This window comes from Euleptes europaea, chromosome 4, assembly GCF_029931775.1.
Source record: "Euleptes europaea isolate rEulEur1 chromosome 4, rEulEur1.hap1, whole genome shotgun sequence".
Lineage (NCBI taxonomy): Eukaryota > Metazoa > Chordata > Lepidosauria > Squamata > Sphaerodactylidae > Euleptes > Euleptes europaea.
The window spans coordinates 80,696,973-80,706,125 of NC_079315.1; the positions used below are offsets into that span (position 1 = coordinate 80,696,973).

Sequence of the window (9,153 nt, forward strand, 5' to 3'; positions counted from 1 at the left end):
ACATACAGTGTCTCTATGCCAATGCTAGCACTCAGCTGCAGAGAAAGGAGGATTCACAATATTTGGCAAGGATGAATTTGATAGAGACCAAGGACAATGGCTCAGATAGTCTGAAGAGGCAGCAGAGGACCTAGAGGCACAGGACGTGGGAATCCTAGCTGCCTCCCCCACTTCTTTACCTTCTAGGGCTTTAGTCAAATGTCCCCACATACTTCTCTATATCCATGAGAACTAGAAAAATTAGCACCAGATTCCAGGTATGTAACAAGCATCTTGAATTCCCACACTGAAAAGGGAGGGGCAGTGGCTCAGTGGTAGAGCATCTGCTTTGCATGCAGAAGGTCCCAGGTTCAATCCCTGGCATCTCCAGTTAAAGGGACTAGGCAAGTAGGTGATGTGAAAGACCTCTGCCTGAGACCCTGGAGAGCCGCTGCCGGTCTGAGAAGACAATACTGACTTCGATCGACCAAGGGTCTGATTCACTATAAGGCAGCTTCACGCGTTCATGTGAATTCCAAGTAGTATATCAAAGGCAGAGAGATTTGTGTGTGCATTTGTAGGATGTTTAAAAAAAACACAACCTCAGCAAAACCTTCTCACCTGCTTCAACGAATGGTTATAGACTACAGGGGGAAATTAACATATTTGAGTTCCTACACAATAGATATGACTCATGGAGTTGGACGTGGTTGGACCCACTCTGCAGTCCGTAAAGCTGTGCTTGGATTGTGCCACTTCAAATGCATGTGGGGTCACTGGCCTGAATATGCCTCTGTAAAAAATAAGTAAGTAAATAAAAAAATTTCTGCATATAGAGACTAAATGTTAGTGAGGAGGGTTCTAGCTTAGCCTCTTTCTTGACGTGCTAGTTTTCAATTTGTAGATATGGGAGGGGACCATTACTATGTGAGCCTTTACACTTCCAGTCTGAACTGTAACAAGGTCTCCTAGTTACCTGCCCTGAGTGGGGAATTATCAGGCCCCAGCCCCAATTCTCTACCTCTGAAGAACTGAGTGACAGAAAATATGGCCTCCATATAATGATGCTCTAGGAATTTCACTTAGTCTCTGTACTAAAGGCCATAGAGACTAAGGGAGACAGCCTGTGACACCACATCACCTGGAAGTTTCAGCATCTCCTAACTCCAACCTCACCAGGAACTGCCCGCAATCCTTTGGCATTTGCCAAAGCAATATTATTAGTACAATCAGGTCATTTTGAGACTCTGGGAGGCCTGGGGTTGATCAGTTATTTGTAGGGTTGTCAACCTCCAGGTGGCACCTGGAAATCTCTCACTATGGCAACTGATCTCCATATGACCAAGATCAGTTCCCCTGGAGAAAATGGCTGCTTTGAAGGCTGGACTGTATGTCCTTATACCCTGCTGAGGTCCCTCCCCTTCCCAAACCCTGCCCTCCCTGCCCTTATTTCCTAACCCAGAGCTGGCAACCCTAGTTATTTGGGCCCAGTCTTCCTCCTCCTGGTGCTGGGATTGCTATGTAGGAAGGAATAGTAGCTGATCATTTTTAATTAGGGTTGCCAGGTCCCTCTTCACCACCTGCAGGAGGTTTTTGGGGTGGAGCCTGAGGAGGGCGGGGTTTGGGGAGGGGAGGGACTCCAGTGCCATAGATAGGGTTTCCAATTGCCCGGTGGTGGCGGGTAAACTACCGCCCATCCACTGGGCTGCCCGCCGGCCAGCTGAGGGCCAGCGGGCACTGCGGGCACGCGCGCAGACGGGGTACACTCGTCACTTTTGGATAAACCTGAAAGTGATGCGGACGCTCTAGCACCTTCAGCTAAAACTCTATGGAAACCATCGAGTTTTGGCCAGGATCGCTAGAGCATCCCCATCACTTCCGGGTTAAACCAGAAGTGACATAGGCGCATCGCGTGCTAACTCCACGGCCCCGCGAAGCTCTTGCCGGTGGAGCTGCGGGGCCTGGCAAGCCTAGCCATAGAATTCAATTGCCAAAGCGGCCATTTTTCTCCAGGTGAACTGATCTCTATCAGCTGGAGATCAGCTGTAATAGCAGGAGATCTCCAGCTACTACCTGGAGGTTGCCAAACCTATTTCTAATATAGTTCTGTTATTCAAAGTTAATAGGCAGTGTTGAGACCCAGGGCAATTGTACCCATCTTTTAAAAGAGCCTGAAGACAATTGAGTCTACTTCCTCAGTGAGCACTGCCCACCCAAGTGGAGTACATTTTACTTCTTCCCTGCCTCTTGTAGAACACACAGCAAGTGGCTGAAGAAAAGCCAATTTGCTCTTGTGTTTGAAGTCATTAAGGCATATTTAAGCAAAATCCTTTTTCAGGGAATAAACTTATTAACGTATAGTTCTGATAAACCCTCTATATCCCATTCTGCACAATATAACGTGTTGGAATTTAACACAGCACAGCTGAATAAATAACTGCTAAAAGATGAGCATTCTGTTCCCTCTAACAGTACGGTACAATGATAATGGAAAGCATGTTCTAAGACTAAAGTCATGCAGATAACAAGTCATAAAACATACAAGGATCCAGTGAAATCTTTCCCAAACAAATAACTGATAAAGGCTAAACATTTTTCAAAGGAAACATTTTCGAGGTGCAGATGTTTTATGTTTAACCAGATTTTTTTTAAAAATACAACTGACAGATCTTTTTGCAAATTGTACACATTTCTCAGTTTCCAATTGACAAAGCAGGGGACTGATGTGGAGCACAGGTCTACCCCATGGTCTTCTTATAACAGCTATGGTCATGGGAATTTGCACAGAATGGATATATATATACACACGTACTACTGCATTACAGATGTAAGTTTTTTTAACAAGGTTTGAGAAGAGCTGATATTGTGGAAGAAAGTCAAAAGGACAGACATGCCCTAATTTTATAACAAACATTACACTCACAAAAGGAATATGCAGGCACCCTTGTAATAAAAGCCTGTCGTCTGGAGAAATATACCGCATGGATTTAAGAATAGAACAATGCCATCGAATGAAGGTTTACACCCAGCTGATATCCATCCTTACCCCAGCTCCTTAGCTTGTCCAGGACATCTCAACAAACACTTGAAATGCTACCAAACCCAAGCCGCCACTTCACATGATTTATGATGTCATTAATGTCAAGCTATCAGTGGACAAGAGTAAAAGAGACAACAGCAAAGCTGACTAAAAACAAATAGTTTTGATTAAACTCAAGGACATTCAGTACAGCTTTCAGCAAAAAGGCATTCATCATTTCCGAGACTGACCTTGTTCTCCCCCCACCCCCATCCTAAATGCAAACATAATACATGTCAGGATTCCAGCAGAACTTTGAAGTGGTAATATTCTCTGTTAAAGAAACATTTTAATTAAAAGCAGCCTAATGTCCTTATTAACGGGGTAAATTAAATTAATTATAGTGGATCCTACATTCTCCCCCCCCCCCAATCCCTTTCTCAAAACCCTTTCTTTATTTTTAGTTTTTTGACAGATTTCTACATTTCCCTTTAGGACTAAATGGGGGTTTGTGTGTTGACATCCCATTCGATTATTTGAAAGTGCTGAGGTGGGGCCATGTGGAAAGGCCACGGGTCGGTGCTAGACCACCAGCTTTGCATACAAATGGTCCCAGGTTCAGTCCCTGTTAAAAGGATCAGCAAGTGATATGGAAGACCTTTACCTAAGACCCTGGAGAGCTGCTGCCAGTCTGAGTAGATAATACTAATCTTAGATTAGTGGTCTCACTCAGTACCAGGCAGCTTCGTACGTTCATGTGAGCATAGGGTTGCCAACTGCCAGGTAGTAGCAGGAGATCTCCTTCTCCAGCCGATAGAGATCAGTTCATAGAGATCAGAAAAATGGCCACTTTGACAATTGAACTCTATGGCATTGAAGTCCCTCCCCTCCCCAAACCCCGCCCTCTTCAGGGTATGCCCCAAAAATCTCTCACCGGTGGTGAAGAGGGTCCTGGTAACCCTATGTGAGCATCTGTATCATCTTCCTTATGGGGTTCAGTTACAAGAATGCGAATCCAGCTCCAGGTAAAAAACCAGTGAAATGAAAACATTTACATGGAACTAAAAGCAGAATTTTAAAATAATAGAAATGAGACCCCAGCTGTATGTACTGTTGTAAAAAAACAAACAAACAAAACCCTTAATGCATAATCCAGAGAGGCTAAAGTAGATCAAGGCTGAGCCAAACTTCCCCCCACACTGAGCCAGGAATGTGATTGGAGTGTCTTGTGAAGACAGGCTTATGATCAGCATTGGCCTCTTTGGCAGCAAGATATGTACAACTCCAAGGATTGGTAAATGCCACTGCCAGATATCTACTGAATTTCCCTGTTTCTGATGTCTGTGAACTCTAAACCAGACAGCCAGGTGCCAGAATAATAGCCAGTACTGATGATTACAGAATACTATTATTGTGAAAATTATTATTGTCAGTTGCATTGATTATACTAATTATATTAATGAAGAAACGTTTTTGTTCAGGGTTTGAACATTTAATATCCAAATACATACCTCTACCATTGAGAAGTAGCAGCCGCAATGGAAATAAAAAGGAGCTGGACAGTATCAAAACAATGTGAAAATCTGGCAATGTACATACGTAATTAATTCAACATGCTAATTTTAATGAGAATATGGCAATTAAAGAATATGTGACACAGCTGTAGTAACAGCATATAAAATTTACATATATACTAATAGTGAAATCCGCCAATTCTGAGAATACTTAAATCTGGTGTTTGGGGCTGTAGATGGGCTGTAAACGATATAACCCCCCCCCCCAAAAAATAATTATTGATTTATTTATTGGATTTATATCCCACTCTACCCCTTCCAAAGCAGGGCTCAGAGTGGGTTATGTCATATAAAACAACATCTTGTTAAAATTCATATTAATGAACGCAGGCTTAAAAACTTCTGATACTAATCCATATTAAAACCTGACGGTGTCATTCCCGTTACACACTGGTAGCAGCCAGGCTAAAGAGAAAACAGCCAGGGATCCCTTACCAAGGCAATGTATTGGTTGAAATAAAATGGGTAAGGGGAAAGGGAGGCCAGCCACAATAAAAACCACTGCTGCCCTCAACCATAGGCGTGGCAGGACATCTCAGTCATTCAGAACCTGCAGAATTGAATTAGATCCCGCAGGGCCCTGGGGTGAAAATGCATGGTCACGTTATCCTCCTTTAATCCCTGTTTCAGCCAGGATTCAGCCAGGATCGAACGCATGCATTTTGCCTAATGTGCGTTCGATCCTGGCTAAAACAGGGATTAAAGGAGGATAAAGGGACCATGCGTTTTCGCCTCTGGCCTCACTAGACAGAGAGTTCCACCAGGCCCAGGGCCAGGGCCAAAAAAGCCCTGGCCCTGGCTGAGGACAACTAGACTCCCCGTCTCTTTAAGCAATGGATTCCCTCAGTGGCTGTTTCTAGGCAACCACAATATTCCAGACTTGGTTCTCTCATTAAAAGGCAGGAGGAGGGGCACAGCACTTTCCAGGCTTATTTTGGCCTTTAAAAGAGGACTCATTGGGGTTAGGCCTGGCTAGGGTTGCCAGCTCTAGTTTGGGAAATTCCTGGAGATTTCATGGTGGAATCTGAGGAGGGCAGGGCTTGGGGAGGTGAGATGCCTCAGTCGAATATAATGCCACAGAGTCTACCCTCTGAAGTAGTGATTTTCACCAGGGGGACAGATCTCTGTTGTCTAGAGTTCAGTTGTAATTCTGGGAGATCTCCAGATCCCACATGGTGGTTGGCAATACTAGGCCTGGAAGCAACCGCTGGGTGACTTGATACCACCTGACTTTCATGACTCAACTAGGGCTTGCTGCTTGCAACTGTTCAACAGCAGCCACTCTGGAGGAGAAAATCTATAATGGCAGTAGGCTGTAAAAGAGACCCTGTAAGGGAGTATTTTAATGACGTCTTCTAAGGCAGGCATGTGTGCAAAATACAAACACTGCAACAAAGAAATGTAAGTCTGGTGGCCCAAATGAAACTGGAGTTTCACCTCGCAATAATTTCACAATTATCGATATATTTCTAATAGTACAACCAAAGGAGCATTTTTTTGATATAATGGTAAAACTAATCTGAAAAGTTATTATTCTAAAAATGAAATCTTAATCTGGTTGTAAATGTTAAGAGTATACCAGCAAGAATGAGTATTTATGAGAAAACCATAATTTAAATGTAGTTGCACTGACTATTGATTTAAATCGTGATTTAAATTGATCTGAATTCAATCTCATCCACCCTGGTGTTGATGGATGCCAAAAGTGCATTCTCCTAACATTATGTTCAAATAGTCTTGATAAGGTGTCAAATTGATTGATCTTAAATGAAACAGACTTGCTTTGGGGGCCTATAGATTTTACTTAGTGTAAAATATGATTAATGCTCTACATCTATATATCTAATTCCCAACTGTGCCCCCTCCCTGCGGATACTTAAATCCACAGATAAGGGGCAGGCTGGTTTTTTCTGCACACTAAGGGGACCTCCTGGGTCTGCAGAAAAATCTGAAGATTTTTTTAAAAAATTGAGGGGTTTAAATCCCCCCAATTTTGGAAAGAGTGTTGTCTGCACATGCATAGACAATGCTCTTTCAAAACGGCGATGGCTGCTGCCGCTGAGATCCGCGAGGGGAGGAAGCCTCAGGCTGTTCTGGGGCCAGCTGGGCCTGGCTTTCTGCAGCAGTGGCCAGGCTTTTAGGTATGGGGGGGAGGGGAAGGCTTGGCCACGCTCACCTAGCACAGTGCTGGGTGGGCCGGCAAGAGGGCAGGGCTGGGGGAGAGGAGGAGGAGGAAGAGGTCTGGCCACGCTTGTCTGGCACAGCACCAGGTGAGCTGGCAAGAAAGTGGGACTGGGGGGAGGAAGAAGGCCTGGAGCGATAACAGGGATGGGATTCCCCCCCACACGAGTTTTGCAGGCCCACACTTATTCTTCTCTCAAGGTTTTTGAACCATCTCAAGGTTTTGGATATTGTTTTAAGAGAGCCAGCGTGGTGTAGTAGTTAAGAGTGGAGAACTGGTGAACTGGGTTTGTTTCCTCACTCCTACACATGAAACCTGCTGAGTGATCTTGGGCTAGTCACAGTTCTCTCCAAACTCTCTCAGCTCCACCTACCTCGCAAGGTGTTTGTTGTGGGGAGAGGAAGGGAAGGCAATTTTAAGCCAATTTGAGTCTTCTTAAAGGCAGAGAAAATTGGGGTATAAAACAACAACAACTCCTCCTCCTTCTTGAAGTGCAAGAATTACATGCACACACATATGTTCTTAGGAGACTCAAACCCATTTCAGTACTGTTAGTCCCAGACAACCTCATATTGTATCAATCTAAGACAATAATACTCCAGAGTTGTGGTGATTTCTTTTGTAAAAGAATAGCTATAGTAAGTCATTTGAAAACAAATGGAAAGTAATATTTCTGGCTTTAAAAATGCTTGGGGGAAAAATATCTGTCACAAGCAGTGGGTATTATTTTTGTAGCTAATGAGGATTCGTTTCAAAGTTCATTTTTTGAGAAACAGTAGTGCTTGCGTCTTTCTAAATCTTTAAAAATCTTTGCAGGTTTTTACTCTTTACTACTCCTTCTTTATTGATTGCTCCACAATCAGTGCGATTCAACAAGCCCTTGAATCAAACTTACTTGGTCCACCAATCCTATGGATATTTACTCAAACTAAAGTTCAAGTGTGACTTGCAAATAAAGGTAACCATTGTTGAGATGAAGATTGACTTTCCCCCTCCTCTGGGTATGTGATCCTGCATACCCATGCATTAAGATCCTGAGTTACTATATCAACACAGAGAAGAAGAAGAGTTGGTTTTCATATGCTGACTTTCCCTACCACTTAAGGAAGAATCAAACCAGCTTACAATCACCTTCCCTTCCCCACAACAGACACCCTGTGAGGTAGGTGGGGCTGAGAGAGCCCTATCAGAGCTGTGACTAGCCTAAGGTCACCCAGCTGGCTTCATGTGTAGGAGTGAGGAAACAAACTTTGTTCTCCAGATCTGAGTCCACCGCTCCAAACCACTGCTCTTAACCACTACACCACACTGGCTTTCTCTACCACTTAAGGAAGAATCAAACCAGCTTACAATCACCTTCCCTTCCCCCCCTCACCACAACAGACATCCTGTGAGGTAGGAGGGGCTCCAAACCACCACTCTTAACCATTACACCACACTGGCTCTCAGAGCTTTGGCACATGGACTGACAATGGGGAAGACTAAAAGCACTCTGTAACATACTAAATTCACTAACTGGATTCACTCAAAGCCAAGCTGGCCATGTCCACTTTACTTTATTCTAGAAAGCTCTACAATGTGTAGGGAAAGATATCATTGTCATTAGGAATGTGCATCCAAATCTCTGATCTTCAGTACTTTTATTTGTTTTCTTAATTATTACACCTGCTGGTTTTCTTTATTCATACCCAGGGAGTGCAAAGGGAAGTACAACATCCCCAGCTTTATTTCTCCCCCCAATCCTTTCCCCCATTCAATGGATATGATTCTCTCAGGAATGGAACCTTAAGCCAAGGGTTCTTGTGCTATATTTCAGGCAAATAGGAGAATGGGTCCCCAATTTACAGGTGTGTAACATTTCCACTTGCAGAATATGCACAGGGAGTCGTAGTAACATTCACGCATGAGTGACATTTCTTTCTTCCTATGAGTTTTCAAGCAAGGAGTCTGTGTGAGGATCCACAGAGCTCACAGGAAAGGGGAGCGAAACCCTGCCCCAAGCTATCTCACTGAGCTCACCTCAACATTTTTTTCAGCTCAGCTGTCAGGTGAGACATAAGAGGGTGTTGGCCTGTTGCCCTGCAAATCCACTGCTTATTGTGGTGGTTGCTTAGCCTCTGCCTCTATCATCACTACCACCTACATTCCAGATATAAGTGCCCTGCCTATCATGCTTGTGGGGGGGGATTTAACCTCTGTGTCTATCACCCTCTGGTCTAAAGAGGCTGCATTTACAAGGAAGTCCGGAATATCACTGGAGCTGAACAGAAAGCAAACTTGGTTTATTTTTACTGCTTTACTATAGAGTTAAGGAAGCCCTCCATGCAATGCTTGGCAGAAAGGGAAAATAGGCACAGAAACACCTATGGAGAAAATAATCTTCAACAGGAACTCCTGTT

The 9,153-nt window shown here is 43.9% G+C and overlaps 1 non-coding gene across 1 annotated transcript; it reads left to right on the top strand.

The window, feature by feature from the left end:
* The first annotated feature begins 300 nt into the window (after window positions 1-300).
* TRNAA-UGC (transfer RNA alanine (anticodon UGC)) lies at window positions 301-369 on the top strand. Its single transcript has one exon. It is a non-coding gene; the product is annotated as a tRNA-Ala (tRNA).
* The last annotated feature ends 8,784 nt before the right edge of the window (window positions 370-9,153 follow it).